This window comes from Mobula birostris, chromosome 11 (assembly GCF_030028105.1).
Source record: "Mobula birostris isolate sMobBir1 chromosome 11, sMobBir1.hap1, whole genome shotgun sequence".
NCBI lineage: Eukaryota > Metazoa > Chordata > Chondrichthyes > Myliobatiformes > Myliobatidae > Mobula > Mobula birostris.
The window spans coordinates 77,986,248-78,003,156 of NC_092380.1; the positions used below are offsets into that span (position 1 = coordinate 77,986,248).

At 43.2% G+C, this 16,909-nt stretch overlaps 1 long non-coding RNA gene across 1 annotated transcript in view; it reads left to right on the top strand.

The window, feature by feature from the left end:
- Nucleotides 1-681: 681 nt before the first annotated feature.
- LOC140205220 (uncharacterized) overlaps nt 682-16,909 on the top strand; it is a 109,304-nt gene continuing 93,076 nt past the window's right edge. Inside the window, exon 1 of the long non-coding RNA XR_011887788.1 lies at nt 682-818. This is a non-coding gene — a long non-coding RNA (uncharacterized lncRNA). The remainder of the gene's footprint in view (nt 819-16,909) is intronic.

Consider the following 16,909-nt stretch of genomic DNA (forward strand, 5'->3'; position numbering starts at 1 on the left):
AAAGCTGAGTGGTACATTAGGAAGGGTGGAAGTGCAATACTAAGCATATTTTGTTAATGCCTGAGCAGCATTCATTTCAAGTCACAGGGTCTCTTTCTTAAGTAGTTAGGACATCATTTTTCAGCATCATTTGCCAGGGAACGTTGCAAATTGAAATACAGTATGCTAGTCAGTTTGAGGAAAAGCATCAACTATTATTTTTTTTATCATCACGTTCTTTAGGAAGGAATAATGAACACAGGCTGTCCACGTTGTACTTCTCACGTCCAATTACTGTTTAGTCTTGCGTAGCCTGAATTTAAAAAAAAAAAATCAAGTCTGTTCCCTGTTGTACAAAGCATTGCATTATTCACTTGGTGCTTCTTCATACTTGGAAAGGGTTCATCTGCTTCCTCAGCAGATTTTGTTTGTAAACTAGCAGACAGCATGTGCAATTGCTCACAGTTCATTAGAAATGTGGTAATTGAAGCTGAACTTCGAAAGGAAGTGGATATGACATTGGCAGGCAGCATGCAGTGCCTGGGAATACGGGAAATCTTTGTCCGCAGACTGAACGTTCTCTACTTCAGAACAAAAGGGATTATAATCTGCTGGGTACGTGCTGCCCATTGTGTGGTTTACAATAAATAAAAACAAGCTTACTGGCACAGCTCATAGAGCACTTGCCTCATAGCACCACAGACAGGCTCCGAACCCGACCTCAACTATGTGCATGCCCTTCCTGTATCTGTGTGAGTTTCCTCCAGTTACCCCCCACATCCCAAAGGTGACTGGGTTGGTAGATTACTTGGCCACAGCAAAATGCCCTTACTGTAAAGGTAAGTTATAGAATCTAAGAAGAGTTGTTGAGAATATGGGGAGAATTTTTTTTAAATGGTTCAGTGGAGAATTAGCAGCGTATATCTTAAGCAGCCTCTGACAACCATGTCCAGCTCCTGGCCTTCATGTGTGGCTTAACTACTAAGCCCGGCAGAACCATTTCTACTGACAGGAGAAGGGGCAAAGGTGGGTTACTGGCACCTTAAAACCAGTTGCTTTAGGCAGATGGGGTTTGTCAGCCACAGTTGGCAGCTCATCTAGGAGAAGGAAAATTCTGATCTCAAACCTCCGCTGCCTTGCGGCTATACCCACTGATGGGGAGGGCTTCAGGGAGTAGACCCCGATGGAAAAATCCAGAGCTGGAGTCCCTAAAGCAGTCCTACATTGAGCTTAACGCTAACCGGCACTCCTGCGATGCTGCTGGTGCCAAACTGTATCGATATCTCCCGTTCCATTGAATTCATCAGATTCCACAGCTTGCTCTGCATATCATACTGCCCTGGCTTGCATATGACACAACAACCATTGTCGATCCTGACCAACACAAATTCTCAGACAACATCCCATGGTTCCCCATGTTTTACTATAATGTATGAGGGAATTTTGCAAATTCAATTATAATTGTCAATTTTGTAAACAAGGCTAGCTATTTTACTTTATTGTGTCCGTCATGAACGCCTTGAGTTCCTGCCAGAAAACTGAAATGCCTACATGGACTGTGTACATCTTACATTAATGTTGGGGTTAAGTGACAGGACCACATGTTTTGGATGCAGTGAGGCAAATGCACAAAACATAACTTATAATCAGGCTCAGATGTAAATTGATCATGTTTGTCAGAGCTATCAAGTGAGTGTTAGTTCATTTCCATTGGTCATTTTATTCTGACTTGAAATAGAGGAAACTTCCTTCAGTATCTGATATTTTTTAGATAGTCTCTTCCATGTGTCTCTTTGTGTCAATTGTTCCTGCAAAATAGAAAATTTAGATTACTTTGTTTATATGTTTTAGTTCAAAATTACTTTGTTTACTACTTTCTGTTCAGTGGGTATGAGGTATTTATCAGTTGGTTGATGGGTGGGGTATTGCTGGAATCTGGGAATATTGCAGAAGTGTTATGTCAAGCAATGTTTTGAAGAATTATCCTCTTTGTCCCTCCTGTCCACTAAAACACTGAACGAATTCTTCTGCAAGAACTGTACTGCCCACAGATAATGGAACCCCTCTGTCTTGGGGTTCACTTCAGGCCTCAGATTCCTCTGTCTCCGTACTTTTTGTGAGTCCATTTTGTGTCATTTCTGAAGTTAAACCGCTGAATTGGTCACCTTCACTGCGCTTGAGGAAACCACCACGTGGCCACTTCTCACGTACTTGTAGGATATCCATTACCTGAGAGTCTGTTCCAGGTCTTCTCATGGCTTGTCTGCACAAGCCCTAGGAAGTCCCTCCTAGTCCACAGTCTGAGGATGTATTAGAGGCTCCTTGGTATGCGCACAATGTTATAAACCTGACAGATCCCAGGGTGACAAGGACAGCCCTCATTTATCAGCAGTTCCTACCACTCAGCAAGCATGGCTTTCAACCATTTTGGGGGTGGGGGTGGTGCACAAAGAACTGAGACAGCCATGCAGGAAGACAGTACCTGTAATTCCAATATCTGGTGCCAGTTCCTTAACACCAACCAGCAACGAAAACTTACTTGTACAAAAATAATCAAATTAATTTGCCGATCAATTAGACTGTGCTTGGTAAACCAAGAGGCCAAGAGCTGGTGTGCTGCTTCTTTAGAATTAGCCTAGGGACATCATTCAAAGAAAAACTCTTGTCTTGACTGCCGTTTTAAAACTGTGAATGGAAACTCATCTCAAGTTGTCCCAGGTTCTGGCCGAGGTGTAGAAATCCTGTGTAACGTCCTGCCCTGTTTATCGCTTTCCTCCAAAGTCAACCGGCCTAGGTTTCCTACTGGTAGAAGGCTCTGTAGTCTCTCAACTGTGAGACCAAGCAGCAAAAAGGCATAGTAGATTAAACAACACAGGAAGCGTGCCTTTTTTCATCAGCTTCCGGTACTTCACTGTATTCTAAAATGCAAAACTGATTCTATCTAAGTTTTTTTTCAAAAAACTGTGAAGTCAAATTGGACATTGCTTAGACAAAGAGTTCAGAGTTGCGATATTTGTCTCAGAGGGAGAATGGTCGATGGGGAGATGGTGCAGAATTAGAAAGGGGTAGGTGAAAAACTGTGGGTGGAGAGCAAAAGGAAAGATGAAAAAATAAGCATTTTGAATAGAGAAAAATTGAATGCAATAGTTGAACTGTGCATGGAGGCCTGGACATAAGGGGCTCATACCTGTACAGCTTCTGAGCCAACACACATAATTATAAATTTACACATATAAAAATCAGAGATTCTTTTTATAGAAAGTTTACAGCATAGAAGGAAGACTTTCAACCCATTGTTTCCAAGCTGAGCATCATGTCTATTCCCATATGAAGTGTGATAATCTGTGGTTGTTGGCAGTTAACAACTATGAGCTCAGAAAATGTATTTTTCCAAATTAATTCAAGAAATAGAATGCTTTTTTGGCACAGGAGCAGGTATGCCCAAAATTAGTTAGCTAAATAAATATTTGCAGAACTCATTGGGGTTGGTCAATAGACATCCCAGTGTCTATATCCAAAAAAAATGAATGAGATAAACTGAGTGAAAAAATAATTAATATCAGAGCTCAGTGGTTTAAACAGTGCGTGTGTTCTGTCCACAATTCAAATAAATCTTTGGAATTCTCTCCTCTAGAGAGTTGTGGTTGCCAAGTCATTAACTATATTCAAGGATGAAATAGACTTTTTGACTTTAGGGAAATGAGGGGGTTCTGGCAGGGAAGTGGAGTTGAAGCCAACAATCAGATGGGCCATGATATTTTTGAGTGGCTGGGTAGATTCAAGGGACTGAACAGCCTGCTCCCTGCTCCTAAAAAAAAGACTGAACAGGATAGTCCAGCTGTCCCAGAGTTAGCAAACAAAATAATTGATATTGACATTGAATGGTTATTTGGATATGTTATAATGCTACCTAGAGCTAGAAGTTCTGAAAAGAATGTAATGGAAGTTTCTGCTGAAAAGCAGTTCCAGGCGTGCCAAAACTGTGGCAGCTGAGCTGAGAAAATTATGACAGTTAAAAACAGACAGGCACATTTCATATGTTAACATACTTCCTGTGCTTATGTTCACAGATAGTTGGAATAAATTTAGGAGGTATGTGTACCAAGGAGCTTTGTCAGGTTTGGGACCTTTTTAACTTTGAAGACTTTTTGCAGTCCGGTAGCACCGGGAGAGTTCCTGGTAAGGCTGAAGAGGGATCTTGGATTTATTGTACGATAAGGATGAACTCTTGAACTTGCAATCTACCTCACTGTGGCCTTGGTACCTTATTGTCCTGCACTGACTGTAACACCTTATTTGTGTTCTGCTTTTCCCTTTGTACTACCTTGACATACCTGTTGTTTGAATGACCTGTATGGATGGCATGCAAAACAAAGTTCTTCACTGTTTCTTGGCTACATTGGAGATATTATGACCATAATAAACCAATTACCAGTTACAAAATAAATTAATGGATCTGCTTCTCCAAACCCTTCCTACCGTGCACTCTAAAATGCGGCCAGTCACCATGTAAGAGAGTTTCATTTTGCCTCTTTTATTTTTAAGTTGGCTTTATCTTCTGCCATGCTTTCTCCTGAGGGCAGTTTATCATTTTCACTTCTCAGTGAATAGGGGTTGCTGACTTTGGGGAGCAAGTCCAGAGAATGCATGCCAAGGCTAGGGGGTGAGTTTTGGAGCATGGCAGTGGGTATTGGAGAATTCTGACAGAATGAGCTGGGGAATTCCAGAATCTGGTAATATTGGAGCGACAAAGGGGTCCTGTAATGGATTGTGGAAGGAAAGAGAGTTTACTTGGGATAAGTGTGATGGGGCTTATAGGATTGAGTTTAAGAATAACAAGGTCTATTCTTTTGAGTTTTTTAAAAGAAAGATTGTGATGATTTGGAATGAAGTCACAGAATCAGAGCACTACAGCACAGAAACAGGCCCTTCAGCCCATCTAGTCCATGCCAACTTGATCTTCTGCCTAGTCCTGTCTATCCACACCCAGACCATATCCCTCCAATCCCCACCTAGCCACGTACATATCCAAACATCTCTTAAATGTTACACTTGCACCCACATCTGTCACTTCTGCTGGCATTTCGTTCCACACTTGCACCAATCTCTGAGTGAAGAGCTTTCTAAGTTGGGTCAAGAGGCCTCTTGCTAGGCTGCATCAACTAAGAATTCCATAACTTCCCCTCCTTGCCCATTCACCCACGATACACTGACATCAGATGTCCCAGGACCTGTGCAGTGTTCCCAAACACTGAGTCCTGAAATCTTATCCTTGAAAAAGAATTAGTGAAAACCCTTGGTCTTGCTGGACCAGTCACAAATGCAGATTCATCACTTTTATCCACCTGGCTGTATCTGGTTTGCCTGCCTCACTGGCCTCCACAACTTTAGCAGCCTCGGGCACAAAGGGCCCATCTTGTACACACCTGACAGACATAGAAGAAGAAAGAAGAAAGCCTTTAACTCCGAATGAAGTCATCAGGACGTCGTCATGACGGCGTTTTTTTTTAGCAGGCTTTCTTATTTTTACGAGGCCAAGTTGCTAGGTCGACGCTCAACCCAGCACGGATGGAAAGCGTGCAAGGGAGCCGGCTGGATTCGAACTCGGGAACCTTCGCTCCAAAGTCCGGCACTGATGCCACTACGCCACCAGCCGGCTGACAGACATTGACATATGGCAAAACTAGGCGTGAGTCTTAATGAAGGTTTGTGGGCCAAAACGTCAAATGTTCATTTCCCTCCATAGATATTGCCTGGCCTCATGAGTTCCTCCAGCACTTTCTGAGTCTTGCTTAAGATTTTCAGCATCTGCAGAACCTCTTGTGTTTAAAACTAGGGGCGGAGCTTTGTCTCTTGTCAATGCTGTCAAGGATATAATGTTTTTAAATGTCACTGACATTTACAGTGAAAATTACACAGACTGAATTAATGACTGAACAATTAAATAACTAGATTTTAAAACATGGAAACAAAGAAAAAACTTAGAATGAATTAAAATATTAAACAAAAGAAATACTTTAAAAACACAATGGTTGAAGCTTGAGGTTTGCTGTAAGACGGCAATTGTATCCAGCAAGGTTCACCTCTGTGCTTAGACATCGAAGTTAAAAGATAAATAATTTGTGCAAAGGCACTTCTTTGACTAGAATAGAAAGCAGATACCTCAACTATAGGTGCAGCAGATGTTATAGGTATCTGAGGAGCTCAGGACATAATTTATGATGAAAACGCTATTATTTGCCATAAATGTTTGGAATTCGGTCTCCCTTCAAGTTGGAAAGTCTTTTGGGGAAAATTCCAATTCAAGATTTTCATGAGCTCAAGGACCATCAGTTCCTGGTGAGGAGCTGAATGTTCCCAGTTTGCTTGTATTTGGATTACAGCTGTGACTGAGCTGTCTGCTCAAACACAGAAACATCTCCCACCTTACCCATACTTGAGAACTGTAATGATGCAGTAATGTCACGGGTGTTATGAGATGGGAGAACAATTTGGGGATTTAGGGATTGGAAGCAAAATAATTATGCAATTGGTCCAGCAGTTCGGAGATTTGTTTTAAAGGCCTGGAGAGACGTGTTCAAATTCCAAAACAACAACAGGATTTCAATTCAGTTAGCTATGCAACTCTGAATTAAAAGATTAGTAATATAAACTTCAAAATAAATTTATTATCAATGTACATACAGTATATGTCACCTTACACAACCACAGGATTTCTTTTCGTGGGGGCATACTCAGTAAATCCAAGAAGCATAATAGAGAAAGACAGCACCCAACAGGACCGAGGATCAACCAATCAGCAAAGGGCAACAAACTTCACAAACACAAAATAAGTAATAATAATTAACAAATAATAAATCTCGAGAACATGAGATGAAGAGTCATTGAAAGTGAGTCGATAGATAGTGGGAAAAATTCAGTGATGGGGGCGAGTGAAGTTATCCCCACTGATTACAGATCCTGGTGGTGTAGGTGCTGAGGCTCCTGTACCTCCTTCCTGATGGCAGCAGCAATAAGAGAGTAGGGAAGGGTACGTGGCCTGGGTGGTGGGGGTCCTCGATGATGGATGCTGCTTTCCTGCGTCAGCACTTGTGTAGATGTGCTCTGTTATGGGGAAGGTTTTCCCTTCAATGCCATTGGTGATTTCATATTAGGCCGGGATGCAACCAGTCGATGTACTCTACACCACACATCTATAAAAGTCTGTCAAAGTTTTAGATATTACGCCAAATCTTCACAAAATTCTAAGAAAGTATAGCCACTACCGTGCTTTCTTCATAATTTCACTACGTGCCAGGCCCAGGGCAGAACTTCTGAAATGAGAACACTGAGGAATTTAAAGCTGCTGACTCTTTCCTCCTCTGATGCCCTGATGAGGACTGGCTTGTGGACCTCTGGTTTCCTCCTCCTGTGATCATTAATCATCTCCTTGCTCTTGCTGACATTGAGTGAGAGGTTGTTAGTGTGGCACCACTCGGCCAGATTTTCAATCACCCTCCTGTATGCTGATTTGTCACCACCCTTGAATCAGCCAACGACAGTCATTAAAGTTAAATATGGCATTGGCGCTGTGCTCAGCCTCAGTTATAAGTAAAAAGTGAGTAGATCGGGGGCTAAGCACATAGGCTTGTCGTGCACTTGTGTGTGACGGAGAGTACTTGGTAAATGCACTCTGCAATGGCGCCTTGAGAAATATACTGGTTCTCCTGCCTCCTGTTGATGTTTGTACAGATGATGTACTCATTGATGAAGACTCAGAAGAGGTTGTGGAGCCTGGAAGGAGCCTGGGAAGGTTGACCTCTCCCATCTTGATGACTGCCAACCAGTGGAGCTGCAGAGGGCGTTTGCTGGTTTTCCACAGAGACCAGGGCTGACAAAGGTCCTAAAGCCTTCCACCAGGGTTCAGTACGCCGACTACACAGTGCCAGAGCGGGTTAGTTTGAGGACTGCAGTGTGGCTCACGTAGATGACAAGGCTGTCCGCAGTCAGACGTGGCCAGAGCACCTGGACCATCTGCGCAGGGTTCTGGGGAACATTCATGCTGCCGGTCTCACCCTCAGTCCACAAAGATGTGAGTGGGCAGAAAGGGGAACCAGGTACGTTGTCTGCCAGCTGGGACATGGAGAGGTTCGAGCACAGATGGACAAAGTGGAAGCGACCTTGATCCGAAAAGGAAGTGAAGTCCTTCCTGGGTCTGGGTAGGGTGGTATCACAGGTTCATTCCCCAACTGCTACTGTGCTGCATCTCTGACTAGTCTTACTGGGAAGCTTGTAAGCAACCCAGTGACGTGGACAAGCGAGTGGGAGAACACTTATCAAGCCCTTAAGGCCCACGTGTGATCTCCACCTGTCCTTCAGAGCCCAGACTTTGACAAACGGTTCCTTGTCTAGGTGGAGTAGGCACTGGAGCTGTGCACAGAGAACCTGGACAGGAGTGACCTGTCCTTTACCTGAGCCAAGAACTCCCCCCAAGGGAAACAGTTAATCTACCATTGAAAAGCAGTATCTGGCCATTTAGTGGGCCCTTGGCAACCTCTGGTACTACCTCCTCAGCAGGGAGTTTGACCATAGAGCATTGACATGGATTCAGCCAATGAAAGTCTGTCATGCCAGGGAGCCATGGTGGTACCTGGAGTTCCAGCCCATCCAGTTCTGTGTCCACCATAAAGCAGGGCAAGGAAGTGTTACTGTGGACCACCTTTCTCAGATGCTGAGCGTCCTTGCTGCAGGAGTAAAGGGTGGTAATGTGACGGAGAATAGTTGGTACACGCACACGTTCATTCTCTCACTCTCACACACGCATTGTCTTGTCATTCTGCTGTCGTGATGAGTGAATGCACTTTGACTTTCCCAGAATATTCTCATAATGGGCCCTAAACTGAGCTGATGTACTCAGGCTGGTTTTCCCACCAAACACAGCAAAAAATACCATTTCTTTAGTAATGTGGCTATGTAAATGAGCATATATATTTTGTATACTGTATTTAATTGATACTTCTGTTTTTTTTGTAATATGATTCTGTATGTTATTCTAATTCATGTACAGTCTTAAGTTAACTTTATTGGTAATTAAAAATGGTATGTCCTAGTGTTTTTTTTTAAAAAAAAGGAACTAATTGCCCTCAGTAGGGGAGAGAGATAAGGGCTGCTGGGAGTTCACACCGGACAAGAATAAGTAGACAGATATTATTATATTTTCTGGTAGGTATCTTTTTGTAAATATTGACAGTTTCCAATCTTTTCGCTATTTTTTGTAAGCTTGATTTTTGACATCTAATAAATGCACTAAAGGGCTAAGTGACTCCACCCATTTTTTTTTCTCTGGTCATAACCCACATGTCCAGCACTGTGTTAATGGAGATGTTGTTACCAATGCAAACTGACTGGCTTAGCAAGTGAGGAAATTGAGGTTCCAATTGCATAAAGAGCTATTGAGGTGAAGGTCTTAAAATTTATTGATTAGCTTTGAGCGGGTGATGGTATTAAATGCTGAGCTGTAGTCGATGAAGAGCATCCTGATGTATGCACCTTCGCTGTCCAGACGTTCCAGTGTTGAGTGACGAGCCAATGAAATGGCATCTACTGCGGACATGTTGTGCCAGTAGGCAAATGGGAGTAGATCCAAGTCACTTCTCAGGCAGGAGTTGATATGTTTCATCAGCAACCTCTCAGAGCACTTCATCATAGTGGATGCAAGTGCTACTGGGTGATAATCTTTCAGGCAGGTCACCACACTCTTCTTAGACACCGGTGTGATTGAAGCCTGCTTGAAGCCGTTGGGGACCTTAGACTGCTGAAGCGAAAGGTTAAAGATGTTGGTGAACCCTCCAGCACAGGCCTGTAGTACTTGGCCAGGTACCCCGTCTGAGCTGGATGCTTTCTGTGGGTTCACGCTCCTGAAGGATGCTCTCACATCGGCCTCAGAGACTGAAGCCACTGTGTTATCGGGGCCTGTGGGAGTTTGTGAAGGTTTCTCTGTGGTTTGACGGTCAAAGCGAGAATAAGAGGCATTGAGCTCACCTGGGAGTGAACCTTTGTTGCTACTTCTGTCACTTGGTTTTGCTTTGTAAGAGATAATAGCATTCAAGCCCGGCCACAGCAGTGCAGCACCCTTCAGTGATTCAAGTTTGGTCCAGAACTGCCCCTTCGCAAGTGAGAAGGCTTTCCAGAGATCACACCTGGACCTCTTGTATCTTAAGTGGTCACTGATCTGGCCCTCAGCAGATTGTGTATCTCATGGTTTTTCCAGGGCTTCTGGCAGGGGAAGACTCTGAGTGGTTTTGTGGGGACATGCTCGCTTATGAGTCTTCAAAACGTCTGATCTGTGATGTTAAAAAAAAAACAATATGAGGTGCCAACAGCAAATGCTGGAAACACTCAGCGAGTCTGGCAATGCCCATGGAAAGAGAAATAGCCATGACATTTCTAAAGGGATACCCTTCATCAGAACTGGAAAAGAGAGGAAACCAGTCGGAGTAGTTTTAAGTTACAGAGTGGGTGGCGTAGGGGAATGAAGCTAGGACAAATAAAGTGGCAAAGAGACATCTGGTTGATAGATCAACGAGGAAGCACACAAACATAACAAGCTCTATGGGCAGTTAGAGAGAGAAACTATAAAGAAAAACAATGTTAAAACCGTAGGAAATGCCCAGCATTTCTGTAGGAAAACTATAGGAAATGCTGGTGGGGAAAGGCAATGCTATATGTTGATAAGCCACAGCAGAACCAACTAATTCTGATTCAAATAGAGAATGAAAAAAAAATGCCTGCAATTGTGGAGTTCAGTGAGTGTGGAAAGCTGGAATGAACCTAGTTTATTTATGCCCCTTATTACTGTCAGCTGTATATGATTCCAGACTCTACATTGACTCTGAGCTGGTTAAATAGGTAACTGAACTATATCCTTGCCAACTGCACAGTCCGAGTATCTTCTCATATGGACTGCAGTGATTCAAGAAAGCAACTCACTACTGCCTCCTCAAGGGAAGATAGTGATGAGCTATAAATGCAACACACATCAAAGTTGCTGGTGAATGCAGCAGGCCAGGCAGCATCTCTAGGAAGAGGTGCAGTCGACGTTTCAGGCCGAGACCCTTCGCCAGGACTAACTGAAGGAAGAGTGAGTAAGGGATTTGAAAGTTGGAGGGGGAGGGGGAGGGGGAGATCCAAAATGGTAGGAGAAGAATGGAGGGGGAGGGATGGAGCCAAGAGCTGGACAGGTGATAGGCAAAAAGAGATTTGAGAGGATCATGGGACAGGAGGTCTGGGAAGAAAGATAGTGGGGGGGGACCCAGAGGATGGGCAAGAGGTATATTCAGAGGGATAGAGGGAGAAAAAGGAGAGTGAGAGAAAGAATGTGTGCATAAAAATAAGTAACAGATGGGGTACGAGGGGGAGGTGGGGCATTAGCGGAAGTTAGAGGTCGATGTTCATGCCATTAGGTTGGAGGCTACCCAGACGGAATATGAGGTGTTGTTCCTCCAACCTGAGTGTGGCTTCATCTTTACAGTAGAGGAGGCCGTGGATAGACATATCAGAATGGGAATGGGATGTGGAATTAAAATGTGTGGCCACTGGGAGATCCTGCTTTCTCTGGCGGACAGAGCGTAGGTGTTCAGCAAAGCGGTCACCCAGTCTGCGTCAGGTCTCACCAATATATAAAAGGCTTCAGCAAAGCGGTCTCCCAGTCTGCGTCGGGTCTCGCCAATATATAAAAGGCGAGACCTGACGCAGACTGGGAGACCGCTTTGCTGAACACCTATGCTCTGTCCGCCAGAGAAAGCAGGATCTCCCAGTGGCCACACATTTTAATTCCACATCCCATTCCCATTCTGATATGTCTATCCACGGCCTCCTCTACTGTAAAGGTGAAGCCACACTCAGGTTGGAGGAACAACACCTCATATTCCGTCTGGGTAGCCTCCAACCTGATGGCATGAACATCGACTTCTCTAACTTCCACCTCCCCCTCGTACCCCATCTGTTACTTATTTTTATACACACATTCTTTCTCTCACTCTCCTTTTTCTCCCTCTGTCCCTGTGAATATACCTCTTGCCCATCCTCTGGGTCCCCCCCGCCTTGTCTTTCTTCCCGGACCTCCTGTCCCATGATCCTCTCATATCCCCTTTTGCCAATCACCTGTCCAGCTCTTGGCTCCATCCCTCCCCCTCCTGTCTTCTCCTATCACTTTGGATCTCTCCCTCCCCCTCCAACTTTCAAATCTCTTACTCACTCTTCCTTCAGTCAGTCCTGACGAAGGGTCTCGGCCTGAAACGTCGACTGTACCTCTTCCTAGAGATGCTGCCTGGCCTGCTGCGTTCACCAGCAACTTTGATGTGTGTTGCTTGAATTTCCAGCATCTGCAGATTTCCAGTTGATGAGCTATAAATGTTGTTGTAAATTATCGGCAATACCCACGGTCCATGAACTTTAATAATATCTTACGCTGCAAATTCTAATCAACCAATTGTCTTAAAGCAGACAAGCATCTATTAGAGGTGCACTCAATCAGTAGCCAAGGCAGAGAGAACCATGCCTCCCCAGAGAACTAGTTTTATTTTGGTATGTCTTGGAAGGTAACAGCAAAGATAAAGAGAATGCAGTTATAAAGACAGATCATTAATGGAGCAATTACTTGTTAGAATGAAAAAGGAGTCTCTTTGAGAAGTGGCTGAAAGCAGTACTGACCTCCATAATAAACTGCAAATGTCCCAGCTTGCCTATTTTGATCCCTAAACAGTCTGTGAGAATGTGTTGTTTATGTATTGGCCTCTGCTGGAATACCTGCATGCTATCTTTATCTCTACCACTTGATGGCGATCTTGTGTCATTTTTAACAGCAGGATTGCTGTCTCCATATTTCCCTTCTGCTGTGATTAATCCATTGACTGTGAACAAATCTCTGGTACCAATTTACCAAGTGTTACTGCCACAGTTTTATCAGACCCCTTTCTTCAATTTGGGGGATGACATTGCTACAAATCTCTTAATGACAGAAACCATCAGGCCCATGCTATACTTTCTCAAAACCCCATTCCTGATCGTCTTGGTGTTGCTATTCATGATGATACTGTTTATAAAACACCTTCCTTTACACTGATTTATTTTCCCAAAGGTTGCATTGTCCGTAGGACAACATTCACAGAACTCTTTCCTGTTCAATGCCAGGCTACCCAAATCACAATCGAAGTTGTTTTCGCCTGAATTTGCACAGTTGTTTTATTTCATTGTCTCTTCCACTAGAGAAAATTCCATTGAAAGAACTTTGACCTTGAGCAATAATTTTGTTTCTCTTTCCATAGATGCTGCATTATCTTTTGTGTTTGCAGTTTTCATTGGTTTTATTTCCTATTGAACCTGGGTAATTCATTTCTGATTCCACCTATTTTCTAACCCTAATTCAAAAAGGCTAGTTTTCTATGTGTGGAGGTGTTAAGATGTTGCTGTGCTGATGGGGGCAAGTTGTGGCAGGGGGTTGTGAAAGAGTCCACCTTGTGTTAAATGTTGCACAAATACAATTGCTTTAAAAAAAAACAATAATTTTGATTTCCTAGAAGTTAACCAACTTTTGGCTGAAGAATATTTGTTAACTCCTTCCCCAAATCTAATCTTGTCCTGGTTTTATTGAATAGAAAAATTTACCATTTTTCACTTAACGCACTACAACTTTACACCGGACAATGAAGTTGTTTATCAGCACACCTTTACACAGAATTAAATTTGTAATCAGTGTCGTTGAATTGGCACAAGATTGAAAAACATGTACTAAATAGTTTTTTGGAAACAAATAGCAGTACATATTTGTTTGAATCATCGTACATCCTGTTCACACAGTATTTACGGGATGCACCATGATGCATTGCATTTTTGACATTTCACAAAGTCATCTAAGTATGTATAACAATAGGAGGACGAGACAGTTGGCTGTAGCAGCTGGGAAACTTTGTTCCACATTTCTTCTCATGATTTTAATATTTTCAGCATAAATCTGAACACAATAATGTTGTGGGAATTTTAGATGTTTATGTTTCAGAAATGTCAAGCAACACAATTTAAAACTGTTGCTGTGTTATTTCAGCATCCGCACCCCCCCCCCCGCAGCTTATTTGTTTTACTGTCTCATGGTTCATCAGCATCACCTGCTCTTCATTACAATGACAAAGCAGCCCGTCCTATAGTGGGACAGTGAATGTCAGTCAGCTATTCAGTCCTGGAGGACATCACCTACCACATCCAACCCTACTCTCATGTGACATTCAACCAAGTACATTTTTGGCATGACCTAGGAGATGACAGAATTCAGCGAACACTGGAATGAATTGCTGGTCCCTATCCATGTCTTGTTCACATTAACATGGACTAGATATTAAAGCTTTGCAGCACAGAAACGAGCCTTTGAGAAACATTTTTCAGCAAAGTTGCTTTAGAATGGGAAAAGGGTTTAGTTTTTTTTGGGACACAGATACTGCCAGCAATTAATACCCATTTATCACTGTACTTGAAAAGGCAGTGGCAAAACATCTTCTGAAATGCCTACAGTCCTTCTGTTGAAAATACTCCCACAACATACTTGATTAGGACAGATGAAGGAAAGCCAAGTTAGGCCAGCTCGTATTAACTAGTTAGTATTCAAGATGGCACCACGTATAGCAGCCATGTTGCGAACTCTGTTCCAAATCTACAGTATTCTTTAGATGGAGGTGTAACGTAAAGATTTTTACTCCTCATGTATGTGAAGGATGTAAGAAATAAGGTCAATTCAATTCATTTCAAGTTAAGTTGGTTTGTGACTTGGAATGACATCTTCAGGTAGTGGTGTTCCCATATAGTTCCTACTCTTCTCCAAGACTGCAAAATGCTGTAAGGGTAACTCGACAAGTAAAACAATGCACTTTGTTGAGAGAACATATTGCAACTCTGGTGCACTGGAGGTGGAGGAATGTGTGATCAGGGCAGTAGGTTGTTTTAAACCAGGACAGCGGCCACTCCAGTGAATGATATCTGTTATCTGTCAATTAGGGTGCTGTGCACAATCCTGATTTGATGGAGACAGATGTGAGAGCACGGAGGAACATCTGGTGAAACTTCTGAAATGCCTGTTTCGTTGCCGCTGCTACTGTGTGGTCCAGAATCTCTGGAGGGGAAGGCCCCAAGTCCTTGGCTTTGCTTATTGCTCGGCGGCCGGGGCGGGGTTGAAGTGCTTGGCAGAGATGGTGCTCGGTGTCGGAGGCTCGCAGTTTTTGAATGGACTCAGAGTCGGCTGTGGTCGGGTGCTTCCAATGGTGCTGCGGTGCTGGAGGTTCATGGCAGGGAGAGTTTCTCCCTTCTACCGTCTGCGTGAATGATGGGCTATCGGGACTTTGAGACTTTTTTTTTACCGTGCCCATGGTCTGCTCTTTATCAAATTATGGTATGGCTTTGCACCGTTGTAACTATAGGTTATAATTATGTGGTTTTTGTCAGTTTTAGTCTTGGTGTGTCCTGTGTTTCTGTGATATCATACTGGAGGAACACTGTATCATTTCTTAACGCATGCATTTCTAAATGACAATAAACGAGGACTGAGTGTCCTCAAAATCTAAGCTAATCTTTCCTGGGTTGTCTGGAACTACTTGAATAGTATTTAAGTGGTAGACAGTCCACACTTCTGACTTCCACAGATGATGAAAAGGACTGGAAGTATTATGGGGCAGGTCATGCACCATGGAGTACCAGTCCAAAGCTACTCTTAGAAGCATAGTATTATAATCACAGGTGTTAGATTTGGGAGCCAGTGGCAGATAGATGGTAGGTGGTAGCAGACAAAGGGAAACAAAGGCAGATGGAGTCAAGTCTGGGAGGGCAGAGTGAAGGTGTAGACAGAGGCAGGAACATAAAGGGTACAAGTTCTGGAATCTTGTAATTAACGAAGGTGATAATGGTTCCATTTAAAAGTGAGATGAAGGGTAGATAGAATCACATTGGAGAGGGGATACGATGTGGATGGAATAAGGAGAGTGATCAAAATGGATGAATGGGAGGGAGGGGGGATTAGTGGGAAAGGGAACAAGAATAGGGTAATCAAAGGTGGATCATGAGGGGGTGAATGCAGGGGTAAAGGTTACCTGAAACTGGAGAATTTAATGTTCATATTATTGGATTGTAGACTACCCAGGTAGAATGTGAAGCCGCCTTCTTGTTGTCCCACAGTCTGTGTTTCACTCTAGATTCCAGCATCTGTAGTCTCTTGTGGTCCAGTAACCTGGACCTACTTGTTGACCTGAAAATGCATTTGTACGTCAGTAGGGGTACTGACATTCTTTTGATTCAACTCAAGCTCTGTCCTGAAATGCCAACCGAGTAATGAAAGTGTTCGCCCAGACTGCACCTAGAGCTGAGAGTAAGATGTACTGGTCTAGATAGCAGAAAGGACAGCTGCCAGCACTGTGGGCTGAAGGAAATCACTAACATACACAGTGTAAGAATGGAAGTATTTCAAAGAGGAATAGAAGAGGCATGATTGAGCAGGCTGAATGATCCACTCTTCCTCGTACTTTTGTGTGTTTCCAGTTAGCCATGAGTTCATTTAATAAACTAGTGCTGGCTTTGTCTAATCAATCAAACTTACTCAAGTGATGGCAATTCTGTCCACAATTCAACTCTTCCACACCACTGAGGTTAAACCAGCTGCTCTGGAGTTTTTGGGTTTATTTCTGAGCAAAGGGTGTAAATCTCTGCAGTTTACCAGTCCTCAAGAAGCCTGTCTTGAATCTACAAATACTTGGAAGATCTCTACAATTTCCTCCTTAGTTCTCTCTGCAACATTAGACGTGTCAACCAGAGATTTTATGCACTTTAACGAAGTTATCCTCTTTATCAATTTTCATCCCATCCAGGATATCAGTAAAACCTTCTTTACTGAAGCTCCAGGAGCATTTTACTCTTTAAT